The sequence below is a fragment of the Mesoplodon densirostris genome, chromosome 5, assembly GCF_025265405.1.
Source record: "Mesoplodon densirostris isolate mMesDen1 chromosome 5, mMesDen1 primary haplotype, whole genome shotgun sequence".
Taxonomy (NCBI): Eukaryota; Metazoa; Chordata; class Mammalia; order Artiodactyla; family Ziphiidae; genus Mesoplodon; species Mesoplodon densirostris.
Window position 1 is genome coordinate 987,789 of NC_082665.1, and position 20,349 is coordinate 1,008,137.

Genomic DNA, 20,349 nt, shown 5'->3' on the forward strand with positions numbered 1-20,349 from the left:
AAAAAAACAAACAAACAAAAAGAAAAACCTTTTGCACCAGCGCACAGTGTTACCTTGGGCTATAACAGGCACTCTCCAAGACTGCTTGTGAAAACGGAAAATGGCCCAATTTCCTGGAAGATAACCTGGCCATGAGACTTGAAGTCTGAACTTCATACCATTTAATAGTGGTGAAGTGAAGGGGTTACAAGAAGGTCTGGAAGGGGAGCTCTGGACTTGACTCTGCTCTGGTGCTGACTTCAGTTTCTTTGCTGACAAAACAGGCTAATCAGAGGCCTTGGAGAATTGTGGGGACCCAGGGAGGAACTTCTGCCTGGAACACAGCAAGTACTATGACCATCTTCTCATACGGTCATATATTTACCCCTGGAAAGACCCTGACGCTCCCTGCCCTCTCCGTAGAAGCTTAAATGGCCTGGACCTCCTGCTCTGGGACTGGGCAGGACAGGTAAGGAGATGCAGTCTCACAGATGGAGAAGCAGCACAGACGGGGACAATGACCTAGCCAAGGTGCCAAGGTCACAGGGTGATCCGGGAGAAGGGCTGGAAGCAGAACCCGTCTCCGGACCCCCAGGCTGACTCCACTGGCCCAGGAGGCATCCTACTGGAAGGTTCTCTTCCCATGATTTTCACCCACACTCTGCCCAATTAATACAGGGGACAATGAGAAGAGCTCACTGCTGTGCGCCCAGGAACAGCTGCGCTCCAGCTGCACCCAGCCTGCTGGGTTTGGCCTGAGGCCCCGGCTCCACGCAGACGGAGCACGTGCACTCAGTGGTGCTGAGGCCTTTCATGAAAGGCATGCTAGGATGCAGAGCTGGGAGACAGGTGGGTAAAATCAAGCACAGAGACTCGGTTACAGGGGGTGATAGCCTTGTGCCCTGAAAGAGTGAAACAGCCAGAGCTCTTGGACAAGGTGAAGGCCCACACTGAAAACCTCTTTCCAGCTCAGCGTTACTGGAGCGTACCAACGGTTACTCCTCACATCAAAGAGAAGACAGCCTCCCTGATGCCAGAGTGCCTGGGAGCGCACGCTAAACCGAATGGTATAACCCATAAGTGCCACTTGAGTTTCGGAGAAAGAACATGGAGGCCTGAATAAGCAGAGCTAGTCTGTTTAACTGGAGAAGTAGAAGCATCCTTGGCCCCTGTGGCCGTGCAACACACTCCCCAGGGCAGAAAACACCAGGCTGCTCTAACCAGGGCTGAAGGTGAGGCACAGCCCTCCACCCCGGGGCACACCTAGCCCCGTCTCTCTAGAGCAAGGGTTAAGCCGCCAGCTGCCTACTGAACGCGCGGCACGTTTGTAAATAAAGCACACAGAGAGGCTGGCTCCTGCTTGTCTGAAGTATACCCAGCGGCCACTCGTCCTCCAGCCCCTCACGCCTCCCCGGCCCCACGGGCCAGCCACACAGCTCCGGCTCCATCACTGTTTCTGGCGCAGGGCCGCCAGACAGCCTGGCCACGCGCAGGCAGAGGAGGGAGGAAGGAATGAGTCATCCCGCGAAACCCTATCAGCCCTTCACACCAGGCTGCTCTGGGGCCACAGCACTCGCCAGCGTCTCCAAGGGCAGAAAAAAGAGCCCAGACTGAACCTGCTCGACGGAAAAAGAAAGAAAAGCCAAGAGAAGGAAGGAAGGAAGGGAGGGAACAGGTGCCTTAAGGCCTCGGTGGGCCCAGTAGGGCAGCACCCCAGGGGAGGTGCCAGGCCTGTGAGGCACCTGGCGGAAGGAAGAGCGAGTGAGAACCTTGCAAGGGAGGCGGGGGAGCCGCAGAGTCAGCCCCGCGCCGCTGCAGCCCCCGCACTCGTCCTTCGCTCCTCGAGCTCCTCCAGAGGATGGGGAAACGCCTTCCCTCGTGGAGCACGAGCTCTGCGTCTCCACGATTCCACAGTGGCTGGTGCCCACCGCCGCCCCGTCCTGCAGGCCCTGCTATCTTGGCGTGGCGGGGGCAGGGGGGCGGCAGGACGATGCACCACAGATGCCAGAACCGCTGCCAGCGTCCTGGGGCCGGGAAGCGGCCGGGTGGGGCTCCCTCCCTCCCGCCCTCACAGCCGGTGGGCTCCTCTGCCTGTCCTTTCCTCTTACACTTCACACACCTCATCCCTGCCTGTGCAGATGGCTGGTCGTTCCCCCAGACCCCTCTCCCTCCTCCGTGGCAGCAGAGCTGTGGCTGCACAGCGCTGGCCCAGCCTCCGGGGGTGTGGGAACCTCCGCGGCGCACGGCTAGTGCACCCCTGGTCCATAGCCCGCTGCTGGCACACAGCTGTCCTGCGTTAGCGCTGCCGCAACCCACTGGGTGCCACAGAACACCGTTAGCATGCGGCAGTCCTGTGGACTGTGACGCAGCTGCTATAACTCGGGCTTCTCATCCTGAAAAGGCAGTTGCTTGCCTTCCATCGCGCCCCTTCTGTTTCCCACCGGCTGAGTAGTTGCAGCTAGAGGTCAAGACAACAGAGCAAGGGAGGACCACAGAGTGACAGGCCACCCAGAGCGTGGGGGTGGGCGTGGCCTCTGGGCAGGGAGCCTCGTGGAGCCCAGCCCATCCACCCCACGCCTGTTACAGCCAAGGGAACCGACCTTGACCACATTAAAGCCACCGTGTTTGGGGCGCTCCGTGGGCCAGCAGAGTCATGTCCCCCATGGGCTCAGCTGCTGCTCTCGGTACTCACGGCTCCACAGTAGCTGCCCTCAGGTCGGAGCCAGGCTCCCTGAAGCCCCAGGGCATTTCTCCCTTGGGTCCGACACAGAAACGTAGAGAGCATATCACCCTGGTCCACACCGTAATGCTCACATGAACCTTTACAATAACTAAGGTTCACACGAACCCAATCCTAGTACTAGCCTGAACTCCAGCCCTAACCCTATTATTAACCCTCATTCTAGCCCAAATAAAATACTGGAAAGGTATTAGAATTGGAAGAGATTAAAAAGTATCAGTAAGACCTAACAGGATTTATTCCAAGAATCAACACTTGGAATTTCATCAATGGAATTCTCTACACTAAGAGATAAAAGGAGGAAATCCTGTGACTATCTTAATAACAGCAGTGAGCATTTAGTAAAATGCAACTTTTATTTTTGATTTCAAAAAACAACTTAATAGAAGAGCAACAGAAGGAAACTTGTGTAACTTGATGAACACGATGTACCGGACAGACAGCCGCGGCAAGCACTGTGAAGTTCACGGTGAAAACATTTGGGTCAAGTCAGGAATAAGTCAAAATTCAACTGACAAACCTATTGCAATTAAAAGCATGGCCGCATGCAGTACATAAAAATTGATATCTTGCCTATACATTATTAAATATTTGAGAAATGTAATAGGAAAAATTCCAATCACAATAAATAGATAATATAAATAAGTTAGAAAAGAGCTCAAAAGAGAAAACCTACAGCAAGAAAGCTATAAAATATAACAGAAGGCTAATAACGGAATAAATGAAGAAATAGAATATCTTCCTCTTTTAAAAACTGAATATTGCTAAAATATCAGCTGTTTGCCATTTAAATTATAGGTTGATGCATTTGAAATGAAATCCCAATCTGATCAGCTTTCTAACTTGAAAATCATCCTAAAGTTCATCTAGAAATTGAGTAGCCAAGAATAGCCAAAATAAATATACCATACAACTAAAATAAATAAAGCAGTGTACTAGCACAAGAGCAAACAGATCAGTTAGAGAATTCAGAAATAGACACTAGTATATGCAACGTTATCATATAAGATGCACACATAGGACAAAAGTAGCAGCACAAATCACTGGGAAAATGAAGTAATTTTTAATAAATAGTGTTTTCAATATCTGTAAGCACAAATAACATATATTCACCCAATAACATATATCAAATTAAATCCCAAGTGGATTACACATGTCAATGCAAAAAGTAAAAGCAGAAAAGAAAACAGAAGTGACTACCCACATTTCAGGAGCGGAAAGGATTTTCCAAATGTAAATGCCACAGAAGATGATATCACAGAGGAAAATACTGATGTAATGGCTCCAAACGCCAACGTCAGATTAAAAGGTGAATGACTCTTTGGGGAAAATAAAAGCCGCAAACATAAAAGCTGAATGTCTTTAGTAAATCATGAGGAAGGACACACCAGCTCTAGTTGAAAAGCTCAACCCGCTTGTACTTCTTTTCGGCTTTTAGAGATGCATAAAGCCTCAGGTTTTCAGGGGCCAGGAGCCCAGGCACTCACGCTGCTGTAATCTACCATCTTGAGAGCGACTGGGCAATCGCACGTTACGCCTCTTTTAAAGTGTCCCTCTCCTCTGACCCAGGATTGCACGTGGACAAACACCGCAATACCGCCTCGGGAAGGGGGAGACTGACGTGTTATGCACAAGGAAACTCACCTCACGACTACCGACACTAGTGCCAGATCTGAAAACAATCCAAATATTGAACAGAAATGAAGTGATTTAACAAAAGAATACCTACATCCATATAGTGGAAACTATGCAACCTTTTAAAAATAATGTTTTCAAATGGTAACGTGGAACATTTTGCCGTATACCATTCTGTTTAAAAGCAGAGCACAGAAGTAGGCATGCAGCTTAACCCCAGAGGCAGAACCTGGAGTGAAACAGAACAAAATGTCTGCAGCAGTGCCTTGGACCCCGTAGTCCACAAGCACCGACCATCAGCGGGGTCCTCTCTGAGCACCGAGAATGTGCTGTGCGTCAAGGCGGGCTCACACGTGGTGGGGAGGCGGGGGAAGCAGGAGGAGGTGACACACAACAAACATGCAAAACCAGGAGAGCACAGGGTCCTGGAGCCTTTGAAAGAACACAACACCAGAAGGGGGGGCCCTGCTGGCCTAAAGCTGCAGAGCTCAGCTCCCCAAGGAGAAAGATCTTCTACCAGATTCAGCAAGGCAGGGGCCACACGATCTGGCCAAGTGGCGAAGACACAGCCCCGCTGGGAGGGCCAGATGGCCATGCAGGGGAGCTCGGCCTGGCAGAAGCAGACAGCGGAGGGGCTGGGGGCCTGCTTTCAAATTCTGGGGTGTGAAACAGCATTTGCAATATAACCTTTTACTTTTTATTTTTAACAAAATTATAAACGTACATAGTTTTAACCGTCAGAGTTCCACAGAGCTGATGGGGAGCCGTGTCGCCTGCCCTCTGCCCGCCTCTGCCCCACAGGCGTCTTGCTCTTTTTCCCTCTTTTGCTATTTCTCTCCTCAGTTCTAATGACCGGCTTTGTATGGCTCTTCTTGACTCCAGGGTCTTGTGTGTCACCCACTAGCTTCCTCCTAGAGCCTGAGGGTGAACCTCCACCCCACCCACACCCTCCCCCCGTCCCTCCAAGTGCTACACCTCTGTCCACCGGCTGTCAGCAGGGACCACAGGCAGCGCCGGACCTGCTCTTCACACCTCACACTGCATCTCCCTCTTGTACATGTGTTTCCTGGAGTGAGTGAGAGGCTTGCTCGTTTGCATAATTTTCTATGTACTTAGTGTTACTTTACCTCCAAACTCTCAGCCAGGGACCCACCGGCCTCTGATCCCTCAAGCACAGCAGGACGCAGCCCACCATCTTCTCCCGGAGCCTCATCCCCCTGCCCCCCCCAACCCTAATGGCAGCACCTGAGCCCATCAGCCTGCCTGCTCCACCAACCCGCGCCCAAAGGCCCACCCCAGGCTGCCAGTGCTCTGGGGACCGGCTGGGTAGGGGCTGGGGCCACAGGGCTCCAGAATCCACTTGAGCGAGGCCCCACCTCCTGTCTAGGACAGTCCCCTCTGCTGTGCCGGGGCCTCCGCTCCACCCTCCAGCCTGCAGCCAGGGTGGGGAAGCAGTTTGTCCAGGTGTGGGAGCGGGGCTGAGAGTCTGACTGCTTTTTAATCAGGCTTTCCACAATTTTCCTATTTCCGCTTTTCTCCTTGAATTACGAGGCGCGGTCATCAGCTGAGACTGAAACCTGATTACATTAGAAATCTGAGGAAGAAAGATCAGATGCACAAGAAGGGCCTCAGATAAAAGCACACCTACTAGGGGTTGAGGCGAGGCTGGGTTGGGGCGGGCTTGGGGTCCCCCAGGCCCTTGGCCAGTCTTCAGGGCTGCATGGTCTCCCGGGCAACACCACACTGCTGTTGCATGGAGGGGACAGTGGAGGGACAGGAAGGACCAGGGTTGTTTGTGAGAAGGTGGTTACAGGGCTGCCGCGTGAACCACAGGCTGCAGGTGGAGGGTCAGCAAGAAGGACACGGCTAGTGTGGGGGGAAGGAGGCCCTGCTGGAGGAGTGCCTGTCGGGGGGCTCTGTCTGCCCTCACTATAGGTGAGTTTTAAAGTTCTTTTTCATATTTTCCAATTGTGTAGTGAAAGTCATTATCTTAATGCAAGGCGGGGGTGGAGGGAAGCCTAGAAAGCAAATAATCTTTCTCAGTATTACAAAGAATAAAAGACTTCAAAGTAAATAAAAATTTCAACAACGTTTTTCGTTATCACTATTTGCTGATTCCCTGGTCTTAGTGTGGCCGAAGGCCCAGCCCCGAGCATGGGGCAGGCTGGGGGAGCCCAGGTCCCCGCTAAACAAACCGGGGTCAGGGTCCCAGCCGGATCTGAGCACAGGCACACACAGCGGTGGGGAAAGGCCTGTCTGCGGCTGTTCCCTGCCCTTTGCCCGACTCTAAGGAAGTGTGGAAAGTTCTCGGAAGATGTGCAAATGGAAAAACAAGTTCTTCCGGAGCCACCACGTCCTCTGGGGAACATCCACTGCAGATGAGTTCCCTTCTGGCTCGTCACCCCCCACCCCCACCCAGGAATCCCACAGGAAGACTCTGCAGGGCTCAATCGAGATTAAGATTGCCGTGGAAGCGGACTCATCTCTGTTCCAGCCAGCTCAGTGCCCCTAACAGCTCCCTCCCCGCTCACAGAAGAGGCCACAGGCGCCCTATAAAAAGCCTGCTGCCTTTCCTTAACCAAGCCTCAGGGGATTCGCAGTCCCATGGAATCACAGTCCTGCCAGCTCGCACTGCCCGGCTATCTCTGCCTATGCCTGGGTGCCAGGGCCTCCTCTAGCGCCCACACTAGGCCCTTGGGGCCTTGCACACGCACAGGGGGAGTAGCCTGGGCCAGCCCGCCCCACCCAAGCATGCTGGCTGTTTCCAGAACTGCAGGCCTGCCAGCGGGAGGGATGTGGGCAACACCAAAGTCTAGGGGAGAGAGAGGCCCAGCACACACAGGGTATTGTTTATATGCCTGAGTTCCAGAGGCCCTTCTCTCGGTATTTCTGTGAAAATTAGATCCAGATTTGCACAATTACAAAGTTGGTCCCAAGCCAGTTGGGATTTGGATGTCCTCTAAGAAGCAGGTATTATAACAGCTTTAGTTTGAAAAAACAATCCAACACGGAGAAAAAAGACTACCCGCTCGCCGCTCCCACACTCAGCAGCATTGCCCGCAGTGACCAAGGGCCCCCATGTGTCCCCGCTGCCCTCATCTCTGGGCCCCGCCCCTTCGCTCGCTGGCTCCCCTGGGCCTGGAGCCCTTCACCCGCCACCACCCACAGGGGCCACCCCGGTGTCTCCAAGGCTCTGCTCAGATGCCCCTTCCCAGGGGCCGCCCTGACCCCCATCAACTGCCCTCGCACCTCTGACCCCGACCCTTCTCTGTTCCTCCCCGGCAAGCTCACCACCTGGCACACTACGTGATGCATCTGCTTATTACTTTTATGTTGTGTGACCCCCCACAGATGTAATAAAGGAAGCTGGAATTCCAGAAGCGTGGCTGGCCCTATCAATATTTACTGAATGAATGAAAGGGCAATTAAGGTCTTTGCTCAAGCAATTTGTTACCTAAGAACTTTCCCCTTCAACTGTCGGGTGTCCAGTTACCCACCCGCCCTAAGTCCCCGTGTGCACATGCTCCCTGACTCCTCGCCACCGTCCCTCATGTCTCCTGAGGGGACTGAGGCGACAAGACCGGAAGGTCACTGTGGTGCTCATAGCGAGTGCTCTCCGATCAGGATCGGCTGAGCCCCGGACCCCACGGCGGCCACTCAGGGCAGCAGTCAAGGCCACCAGGAAGAGAAGGGCAGACACCAACTCTGGAGCCCACATCCCGTCATCGAGGCAGCTCCCACTTATCCTGCCATCGCGATGTGGACGCGGGCCCGTGAGGTCGGAGGCCTCGGCTCAGACCCCTGTCTCACCACCCAAGAGCACAGAGACGTCGTCCCCCCGAGCCTTGAGAAGTGCACAGAACAACAGCACCTGCCCTGCAGGGCACGGTGAGGCGCTCACGTGAGCAGAGCCGGCACTGCATGACGTCAGCCGCCAGCCTGAACACACCAGCCTTCCGGGCAAGACCACTGAAAACTTTTAGAAAATAACATTTATAAGCTTCAGAAAAACGAAGGCATCTTAAGGATAAATTTAAAAGAAATCCTTTCAAGGTAGTTTTGCAAAACTGGAGTCACGGCCACAAAGAGGTGCCCGTGGTGCACGACGCCATCATGGCCACAGCACACACTCGTCACTGCTGTAACACGGGACAAAGGCACTGTCCGCTCCGCCCGTGCTAACAACTGGCTCTCAGGCCCCTGCTGGACAATTTAGTCACGTTGACTCTGAAGAAGAAAGGTTAGAACAAAAGGAGGAAGCTCCCTCTTTTTAAATATTGGTTCTACAGAAGCCAGAAGGGATAATGTGCGCATCATGGACACTGCTGCTGCACCTGAGCTGTAACACATGCCTCATGTGACATGAAACCAGGCCATAAGGAGAGTCAGCAAGACACACGGCTTCATATGCAAGCACGACTTTACAGCTCAACTGATGTAGAAGGAATCACTTAAAGACATACCTCTCCAATGGCATCATAAGAAGCAGTACTTACATGGAACCATGTGAAGAGCTTCTCTGTCTGTAGGCAGCCCTGTAAACAGGTTAAAAAAATTATTATAACTGGAAATCATAGGTAGAAAATAACCCAAAGAATCATCTATCATCTTAGATATCAAGTCTTATCAAACTAAAGAGATTTTTAAAAGAATGTAGTCAAAGTCAGTTATTTGGAAGGGCGAAGGCAGTCTCCAAGAGAAAAAAATCCCATGAAAGGTGGTTAGATTCTAAACTGAGTCTGGAACTTAAAAGGTACCAATAAACGCTCAGAGCCCAGGCTCCCCTGAACCCTGGCCCACAGTCCTAAGCCTGGTGGAAGTCTAGGGCAGCGCTGACCCCCAGACCCCTTTAAGTCTGTGGGGAGCAGTAAGGAGAAGACCACGATGAGGTGCAGGTAGGACCCCCCACCCAGATGCCCCCCCACATGGTCTCAGTTCCAAGTCTGAAGAGGGCTCTGCCCAGACAGCAGGCCCTCCGAGCCCGGCCTGTGCAGACTCTACGGGCAGGTAAGTAGCTCTGCCCGAGCCTCCTCCAGGCAGCCCAGAGGCATCTGTCCAGTGAGGACTGAAGACCACGCGAACGTTAGACACATCCACTTCCAGCCATGACAGAAGAGGAGGAACTCTCCAGCCTCTAACAATGAAGAACCAGCCAAAAGACATGAGACAAGGGTCTTCAGACGTGGGACAACAGGGAGCACAGGACAATGACCCCGAGGGAGGAAACGCATGTGATGATGCATCCTGGTTGCCCAGCCTACAGCTCTGGCAGGGTCATGAGGCCACAGTGCAGGAAGGGGGAACCTAGGCAAACCTGGGCGAGTCCTGAGATGAGGAAACAGCTGAGGTTCACGGAGGCAACAGCAGTGAGAATCAGGGCAGAGGACCAGGAAGGAGAGAGCTGAGAAGCGCTCCAGAGACTGGCGGGAGTTCGCTCGGGCCTGTGCCAGACGCTGATCAGCGCATGTGCCTGAGGCCAGGGGAGGCACAGCAGCGAGAAGCAGGACAAAGGATCGCTGTGACTGCTGCAGCTCCAGGAACGGACCGCACTCCCAACAACCAGACTAGGGAACCTGTGACACGGGGGCCACTGGGCTTGGCACTTGGAAGAGCACAGCCCCAGTGGCAGGGCCACATGAGCATCAGCTAAACTAGGTGCTGCCTAATAATGCTCAACAACAAGCCGCTGAAGGGTCTAAACTTTCCAAGTAACAAATACATTTGAAGAGGAAAGTTTAAAATATTTAAAAGGATACAAAGCCCAACAATATACAATCATGATGTCTTTCATTCATTTAAAAAATACCATGGATGCAAAGAAGCATGAGAATATATCTCATAATGAGGATAGTTGATCAGTAAGAAAAAGAACCAGAAAATTACCCAAGGAAATAATTAGCACATAAGGTCCTTAAAACAGCCATTATAAACACATTGTATATGTTCAAGAAGATAGAGGAAAGCATAACATGTAGGAGAGACATGAAAAGCATTTTTAAAAAGACCCAAATCAAACACCTAGAGATGAAAAATATATCTGAAATGAAAAATACACTAGATGGCATTAACATCACATTAGACACTAGAAAAGGAAAGATTAGTCAACGTGCAGACAAAACAATCTGTGCAGACAGAAATGATCTAAAATGAAACATAGGGAAAGACTCCCTCTTCCCTAAAAACACAGAAATATTTGTGTAATTTAAAACTCAGGGGGGAAGAACAGGATGGGACAAAAATGTATTTAAAGAAATAATGACAAAAAAATTTCAAAAATTGATGAAAATTATGAACCCATAAATCCAAGAAGGTCAACAATCTCCAAGCAGAAGAAAACATGAAGAAAATCAAATCGAGTTACATCGTAATCAACTTACCCAAAGAGGAAATCTTAAAAGCATCCAGAGAAAAAAGAACATTATGTACAGAGGGACAAACACAGACATGGTGGACAAGGACTTCCCAGAAACAATGCAAGCCAGAAGTCAATGGAATGACATCTCTAAAGTAATGAAGGAAAAAATTGTCAAGCTGAAATACCATAAACAGTGAAAATAACTTTCAAATACAAAGACAAAATGAAGACTTTTTCTAATAAACAAAAGCTAAAATAATTCATCACCAACACTTCTGAACTACAAGTAATATTAAAGTAAGTCCATCATACAAAAGAAAAATGATATCAGAAGGAAATCTAGATCTACAAAAAGAAAGGAAAAGCACTGGAAACAAAATTCATGAATAAATATGAGCCTTTTTTCTTAATTTGTAAGATTGTTTTAAAAGATAATGGACTATTTAAAGCAAAAATAATGACGATGTATTGTGGGGTTTATAGCAGTGTAGAAGTAAAATGGCATGACACAGTAACATAAAGGCCATGAGAAGTGAGATGGCAGTATATTGTTTTTAGGTTTTATACTATAAGTGAACTAGTATAATATTAATTGAAGACAGACAGTGATAAGTTAAGGATATATGCAATGAATCCCAAAGCAACTTCTAAAAACAAAGTAATATAGCTAATAAGTTAGTAAAGGTGATGAAATTGATCATAAATAGTACTCAACCCAAAATAAGTCAAAAAAAGAAAAAAAAGAGGATCGTATAGCAAATGGGACACGTAGAAAACCAACAGCAAAATGATAGATTTAAATTCAATCATATCAATAATCATATTAAGTATAAGTGGTCTAAAACAACCTAATTAGAATACAGAGATTTTTAAGACAAGATAAAAAACAGGACCTCACTATACAATATTTATAGGAAACCCACTTTAAAAATAAATATACAAATAGATTAAAATAAAAGGGATGGAAAAAGATGTACCATGCTAAACTTGATCAAAAGAAAGTTGGAATGGCTATATTAACATCAGAAAAAGTAGATGTTGGTGCAAAGAATATTATCAGAAGTATATAAAAAAAGGCATTACATACTAATAAAGGGGTCAAAACAACTAGACAGAAGGTCAGTAAAAGCTATAGGGAACTCAGACAACACTGTCACCCAGCTTCACATAACTGACATTTCTAGGGCACTCCATACAATAACAACACAATATACACTCAAGTGTTGGTGAGGACATGGAGAAATAAGCACCTTCATATATTACTGGTGATAATGTAAAACTGTGCAGCCTCTGTGGAAAACAGTTTGCCGGTTCCTCACAAAGCAAAACCCAGAATTATCATATGACTCAGCAATTCCACTCTTAGGTATACATCCAAAAGAACTGAAAAGAGAGAATCAAACAGATATTGTTCATAGCATCATTATTCACAATAGCCAAAATGCGGAAACAACCCAAATGTCCATCAATGAATGAATGGATAAACTAATTGTAATATGTCCAAACAATGGAATATTCTGTGGCCATAAAAAGCAGTGAAGTGCTGATACATGCTACAACTCAGACGAACCTTGAAAACATTATGTTCAAAGAAAGAAGCCAGACATAAAAGGTCACATATTGTATGATCCCGTTTACATGAAATATCCAGAATAGGTAAATCCACAGAGATAGGAAGCAGATTAGTGGTGTCCAGATGATGGGGAAAGGGGAATATGGAGAGTGATTAATTAGTGGGTGTGGGGTGTTTCTCTGGGGTGATGAAAAAGTCTCAGACTTTGAAAAAGTCTAAAACTGGGTGGTGGTTGCACAACACTGTTGAATTCACTGAATGTCACTGAATTGTACACTTTAAAATGATTAATTGTGTAGTATGTGAATTTCACTTCAGTAAAAAGAAAATAAATATAATAAGGGAATGTTAGGAACTATTGCATGCCAATAAATTTAACAACTTAAATGGAATTCTTAGAACAATAAAGCTATCAAAACTCACTCAAGGGTCGGGCTTCCCTGGTGGCGCAGTGGTTGAGAGTCCGCCTGCCGATGCAGAGGACGCGGGTTCGTGCCCCGGTCTGGGAAGATCCCACATGCCGCGGAGCAGCTGGGCCCGTGAGCCATGGCCACTGAGCCTGCACATCCGGAGCATGTGCTCCACAACGGGAGAGGCCCCAACAGTGAGAGGCCCGTGCACCGCAAAAAAAAACAAACAAACAAAAAAAAAAACCTCACTCAAGGAAAACCAGATAACTCTAAATGTATTCAAGTTTAAAACCTTCCCACCAAAAAAAAGAGCCAATCCAGATGGCTTCAATGGAAGAAACACTCAAGGAAGAAATAATACCAATTTCTTAGTAACTTGTCCTGAAAATTGAACATAAGAGAACACTTTCCAAATCCTTCTATGAGGCAAGAATTAACCTGATACCAAAACCAAAAAAAAGACACTATAGGTAAACACGCCAATACTCCTCATAAATATAGAGGCAAAAACTCTTAAATTTTAGCATATCCAATCATACAATATAAAAAAAAATACATCATGACTAAGTGGATTTCAATCCAGAAAAGCAATTGATTTTATACTAAAAAAAAAAAAATCAACATACAGGCAACCTTGTTTTATTGCACTTCACTTTATTGCGCTTCACAGATATTGTGTTTTTTACAAATTGAAGGTTTGTGCAACCCTGCATTAAGTAAGTCTATCAGTGCCATTTTTGCAATAGCATTTGCTCACTTAATGTGTCTATGTCACATTTTGGTAATTCTTGCAATATTTCAAACCCTCCACCAGCACAAAGATTACAACTCGCTGAAGGTTCAGATGATGATTAGCATTTTCTAGGAATAAAATATTTTTAAATTAAGGTATCATTGCTTTTTAGACAGAACGCTATTGCACACTTAATAGCCTAAAGTATAGTATAAACATAACTTTTATACGCACTGGGAAACAAAAACAATTCATGTGACTCGCTTTATTTCAATATTTGCTTTATTTCTGTGGTCTGGAACCAAACCCACAGTATCTCTGAGGTATGCCTGAAACCGTTTATATGCGTGGACCATACAGACAGAAAAAAAGAAAAACTATATAATGATCTCAAAAGATACAGAAAAAGCATTTGACAAAATTCAATAACACTCATGAAAAAAAATCCTCACCAAACTTGGAATATAAGAGCACTTTTTGAACCTGATAAAGGATCTCCAGGAAAAACCTACACCTAACGTCACACATATGGGTAAAAGACTGAATGCTTTCCCCTAAGATCAGGGACAAAGCAAGGATGTCCCCTCTTAGCACTTCTGTCCAACAAGATGTCAATTGCACCAAGCTGATCTATCAATTCAATGCAATCTCAATCAAAATCAGAGCAGGCTAAGCTGATTCTAAAATCCGTATGGAAATACAAAGAAAATAAAACAGCCAAAACAACTTTGAAAAAGAACCAAGTAGGAGAACTTATTCCAAGATTTATTATAAAGTTACAGTCATAAAGATAAATAAATTGATCAAAGGAACAGAATAGCAAGTCCAGAAATAGTCCGCATGTTGTTAACCGTGTTTTGTTTTGTTTTTTAACTTTTCGTGCTCTTGTGCTTTGACATCTGCACCTTGCTGATTCAGGAGGAACAGCCCTCCTAGAGTTAGCCAATTTCTAGAGATAGGATAAACAACTCACCCTGGGGGCACCTTTCAAATACAAACCATCCAATTCAGAGCCCACACCCCAACCACCTCCTCTATGGGGCCCTCACTCTCTGGGCCACTATCCACCTGACCTAATCACCCTAGGGTCAGGTACCAGACATCATGCCCACGGATCTGCTGAAATTATTTAAACTAGCCAATCTTAAGTCTGCTGATCCTGCCTCACCTGTTCTCTGACTCCTGACTGACCCTGGTGCTTCCCCATGTGGCCCTGAATGCCCCACCCTGCCTCCTATTTCTAGGAGTATAAAGATCTGTGAGTATAAACTTCTTCCTTCATGCCAGTCATTTCTATATCTGCCTGTCTTACCGTTCCTGATTAAGTCAAATCCCAGGTTCCCTTAAAACACACAGAAGTCAATTGACTTCTGACAAAGGTTCCAAGGCAACTGAATGGGTAAAGGATACTCTTTTTAATAAATGGTGCTAGAACAGCTAGATACCATATACAAAAAAGAAAAGGAAAAAAAAGGACTTTGACATTTTCTTCACATCCTATACAAAATTAATTAAAAATATATCATAGACTTAAATGTCATAGCCAAAATATAAAACTTCCAAAAGAAAGAATAAGAGAAATAAGAATAAAAATCTTACAGACCTCCAGTTTTACAAAGAATTCTTGAGTATGATACAAAAGACATGATGTATAAAAGAAAAAAACTGGTAAGTGGGATGTCATGAAAATTTTAAACATCTGATCTTCAAAATATACATAAAAATGAGAAGTCAAGCTACTAACTAGGAGAAAATATTTGCAAAACATGTACTCCATTAAGGACTGTATCCAGAATATATGAAGAACTCTTGAACTCAACAAGAAGACAAACAACCTAATTTTTTAAATGGGCAAAATGTTTGATCAAATCCTTCACCAAAGAAAGCATGTTGATGGCAGATAAGCACATGCAAAGATAGGCTGGTGGGAAAAGAGGAAAGTATGTCATCCAGGCCAGCCAGAAGCCAGCACAGGAGTGGGGCACGCATGCAGGTCACATGGAGACACTCTTCCAAATCCTGAATGTCAAGATGGAAGAAATCTAAAGAGACACAAACTTCCCAGAGGGAGACAGTGCACCAGGGACAGGAAGCCCAGGTTGGATCAAGCGCTCCCAGAAGCTTTCGATGCACAGAGGGGAGGAAGCACAGGGCCCCGGGAACTTGAGCGGGGTGGGCACTGCCAAGGCCTCAGAGTGCACAGCGGGGGCTGGGGCAAGAGCCCTGGACCACCTCCGGCAGCTCCAGCCACAGGCTCCTCCCCGCTGACTACACTCACTTCCCCAGGTGAACCTACCCAGTCTATAGCCACAGATACTCTTTCTCCACTTAATGACGACTCGGGGTAGTGCTGGAGGTTTCACACCGGGACACCCTTGGAACTGCAGATCCTCAGAATCTGCTCATGGTCCCATTTTTGCTAAGTGGGAACTCACACCCTGACAGATCTCAATAAAGGAAGAAGAGCGAATGCCACTGCTTTTACCCAAAACTAAATAGGCCATAGCAAAGAGCTGACTTCAAGAGGACCAAATTCCCCCAGACTGGGGGATGGAGTGTCTCACTAACTCACCCCCTCCAACAGAGCACTTTCAGAGTCCTGCAGTGCCAACAAGAAGTCGGGGTAACTAGAGTTTAAAAGAGCTTCTGGGGGCAGGATGGGCAAGGATGATTCAGCTTCATTCCTATCACAGAATCCACCAATTCAATGACTGTTTCTAAGTAATTACACTCCTGGTGATGGTCTCAGCAGAAAAGAGAAGGAGGCAGCCAGAGGTTGAACTTCTTTACTCCTCCACATCAAAAAATAGCATCTCAAGGCCAATGCATGGTGGTGACATGATCACCAAGGAACGCAGAGGCTAAGAGCCCGAGAACCCCTTGCCTGACCTCTAGCCTAGCATCATCCTGCATGCCGTGCCAGGCATGCTCCCTGGCCTGTGAGAGCAGGTTTTCACCCTTCCCCACACCCGACTGCACATTTCCTCCGCTTAGAAATTCAGTGTCATGCTCACAGCAGCCACCCACGTCCCGGAATGAGGTAATTTTTTGTTTCATTTTCCTATTTACGAGAGATCACACTCGATGTATATAAATACGGATGTGCACACCCATGATTCAGTCTTTTTAAGTTATGCTGATGGGCTTTATTCACTACCAACTTGCAAGAATTTACAAAAGGATTTTGTTTCAATCTCAGTACAGGGACTTATTAAATTAAAATTTTAAACTTTGTTATTTTTACTTTCTCAGTTTTCTGAGTGGGTCACTCTCATTACCAGAATCAGACACAAGAAATCTGCTTGGCCTTTCACCAGGGTATTGAAGTTGCCTAAAGTACATCTACTACACTTTCTAGACAACTCCCTGAATACAAGCGTTTGACCCAGTGGTAGAGAGTGAGTTGTGCACGCCCCTGCCCTGGACCTCCCCAGGAGTGCAGGTGCTGAGCAACAGCAGGTCCTGGCAGGGACAGAAGCCATGTGCTCAGCCCTGCTCTTTACGACAACAATTTAGATCCTCGCAGGACATGTGCTTATTCTCTATGCAGAAAACTTAGGAAGTGCAGAAAAGCACAAGAGACATATTTAAAAGTACTTCCAATTCCCAGACAGAAGCACTGACAGCAGTAGAGTGTATTTTCTTCTGGTAGTTTCTCATTGTAACATGCATGTACATGTATTTCTTTAAAAATGAGAGAGATTACATATGCTTTCAGAACAACGTACTATATCTGTCTGTAATATTTGCAGAAAATGTTTAGAACAGCTTGTTTTAGCTTTTAATACTGTTTACTGATATTCAAAGAAACGTGTCTATGAAAATCAAACTTATCTATTATTTGAAATTACTTGCGTTGCTTTTATGCTTAGAACGATGTTTCTGCATATCAAATATCAGACTAATTTTCACATAATTCTTCTCTAATATAAAAAATCTTATTTCTCCTTCAACTATAAAAGCAGTGTATGTTCATTTACGAAAATTTAGAAAATTCAGAAGTGTGTGAAATCAGGTTTCAGCTGTGATCCCAGTTCCCAGAAACAGACAGCATAAACCTTTGGCTGTACCTCCTTGAGGCCTTTAAAATACACACACACACACACACCCCTAAATTTTATATCAAATATGCTGTTTTTACCTGTGTTTTGACTTCATATTCTGGGCTCATTTTTCCATGTCATGAATCATTCCTATAAACACTAATTGCTGCCTAATATTCTACTGTGGTAGAAGTACAATAACTGATTTACTAAATCATCTATTATTGGGCATTTGGGGTGCTTCCAATTGTTAATTATTTAAATTAATGATGTAATGAACATCCTCTGTACATAATGTAATGCTTATCTGATTGTTTCCTGAAGATAAGTGCTTAAGAGTAGAATTTTAAGCCAGGTGCCTAAATGTTTTTAAAGCTTGTGATACACAAGGACAAAGAGCCCTTCAGAAACTGTCTCCCTTCAGTCACTTTCTGAGACACAAAGTACTGACATCTCAGAGTCTAGTCTCTGTGATTCCTTGCCAAAACTCCTGTGTATAAACTTTCTCAAGATATATGCTGATAGGACGGTCAGAGAATGATGTGCATGCATTTGTCCACTAATAGGGAGGTTTGGCACCTTTTCGTGGTTGTTGGTATCTGTGTCCCTTTTGTAAACCACCTACTCAGTAGTCACCAGCAAAGCATCTAGATGAGAGTCAATGGAACACATGAGGATCATAAAAAAGGACACATAACTAATTTATGGCCAAAGAGTCAACAAATTTAAGTAAATATATTGTAGAAAATAAGAAATTCAGGTGTTTTTAATATTAGAATTAATTTTTTTTTTTTTTTTTTTTTGCCGTACGCGGGCCTCTCACTGTTGTGGCCTCTCCGGTTGCGGAGCACAGGCTCCAGACACGCAGGCTCAGTGGCCATGGCTCACGGGCCCAGCCGCCCTGCGGCATGTGGGATCTTCCAGGACTGGGGCACGAACCCGTGTCCCCTGCACTGGCAGGCGGACTCTCAACCACTGAACCACCAGGAAAGCCCTAGAATTAAAAATTTTAATGACCTAATAGTAATCGAATTAAATTGGGAGGGGATCAATGTGAACTCAGGGCCACCACAAATACTTATGTGTAGCCCTGGAGTCAAGATTTTAGCCTCTAACACTACTTTCCACAAAAAGAAAAAAAAAATTCTTTGTCGTTTGTTTGTATGACTTGAGGCAGAAGAAGATAGCAGAGGGCCTGAAACTGACAAATGACTCAAGAAAAAGTAGAAAATCTGAATAGAGATAGATATAGATGATATAGTATAGATGATATACAGGTAGACATTTCAGTGGAAGAGAATTAAGAATCTAGAAGAGGGAAGTTTATAGCTATACAAGCCTACCCCAAGAAGCAAGAAAAACCTGAAATAAACAACCTATCCTTATACCTAAAGGAAGTAGGAAAAGAAGAACAAACATAATTCAAAGTTATTAGAAGGAAAGAAATAATAAAGCTCAGAGCTGAAATAAATGAAGTAGAGACAAAAAAAAAAAGATCAATGAAACTAAGAGCTGGTTCTTTGAAAAGATAAACATAACTGATAAACCTTTAGCCAGACTCATCAAGAAAAAAAGAGAGAAGGGTCCAAATACGTAAGATCAGAAATGAAACTAGAGGAGTTACTACTAACACCACAGAAATACAAAGGATCCTAAGAGATTACTATGGTCAACTAAGTGCCAATAAAATGGACAACCTAGAAGAAATGGACTAATTCCTAGAAATGTACAATCTCCCAAGGCTGAACCAGCAAAATATGAGCAGACCAATTACCATTAATGAAACTGAATCAGTAATTTAGAAAAACTCTCAACAAACAAAAGTCTGGGCTAGACAACTTCACAGGTAAATTTACCAGACACTTAGAGAAGAGTTAACACCTATCATTCTCAGCCAATTCCAAAAAATTGCAGAGGAAGGAACACTTCCAAACTCATTCAATGAGGCCAGTATCACCCTGATACCAAAACCAGACAAAGACATCACCAAAAAAGAAAATTACAGGCCAATGTCACTGATGAACATAGATGCAATATCCTCAACAAAATATTAGCAAACCACATTCAACAATGCATTAAAAGGATCATACACCATGATCAAGTGGGATATACCCCAGGGATGCAAAGATGGCTTAATATCCATAACCAATCAATGTGATACACCACATTAACAAATTGAAGAATAAGAATCACATGATCATCTCAATAGATGCAGAAAAAGCTTTTGACAAAACTCAACATCGAATTATGATAAAAACTCTCTACAGGGCTTCCCTGGTGGCGCAGTGGTTGAGAGTCTGCCTTCCAATGCAGGGGACACAGGTTCGTGCCCTGGTCCGGGGGGATCCCACATGCCACGGAGCGGCTGGGCCCGTGAGCCATGGCCGCTGAGCCTGCGCATCCGGAGCCTGTGCTTCGCAATGGGAGAGGCCACAACAGTGAGAGGCCCGCGTACCACATTAAAAAAAAAAAAAAAAAAAAAAAACTCTCTACAAAGTGGGTAGAGAAGGAACATACCTCAACATAATAAAGGTCATATATGACAAACCCACAGCTAACATCATACTTAACAATGAAAAGCTGAAAGCATTTCCTCTAAGATCAGGAACAAGACAAGAATCCCATTCTCACCACTTTTATTCAACATAGTATTGGAAGTGCTAGCCACAGCAATCAGACAAGAAAAAAAAAATCAAAGGAATCCAAATTGGAAATGGAAAAGTTAACTCTGTCACTGTTTGCAGATGATATGATGTTATACATAGAAAATCCTAAAGATGCCACCAAAAAACTACTAAAATTCAAGAATGAATTCAGTAAGGTTTCAGAATACAAATATACAGAAGTCTGTTGTGTTTCTATACGCTAACAATGAACTATC

General features: G+C 45.5%; 1 protein-coding gene across 8 annotated transcripts in view; it reads right to left on the reverse strand.

Annotated features, from left to right (window-relative positions):
- PCBP3 (poly(rC) binding protein 3) overlaps window positions 1-20,349 on the reverse strand; it is a 211,537-nt gene that overhangs the window by 120,848 nt on the left and 70,340 nt on the right. For 6 of the 8 annotated variants that reach the window (XM_060100338.1, XM_060100336.1, XM_060100333.1 and 3 more), the window contains exon 2: window positions 8,851-8,889. The exons of 1 other annotated variant lie outside the window; for it this stretch is intronic. The gene's annotated coding sequence lies outside the window, so the exon portion shown is untranslated. Of the gene's footprint in view, window positions 1-8,850; window positions 8,890-11,959; window positions 11,984-20,349 lie in introns of those variants that run through there. One more of the 8 variants, XM_060100330.1, reaches the window with a different exon arrangement.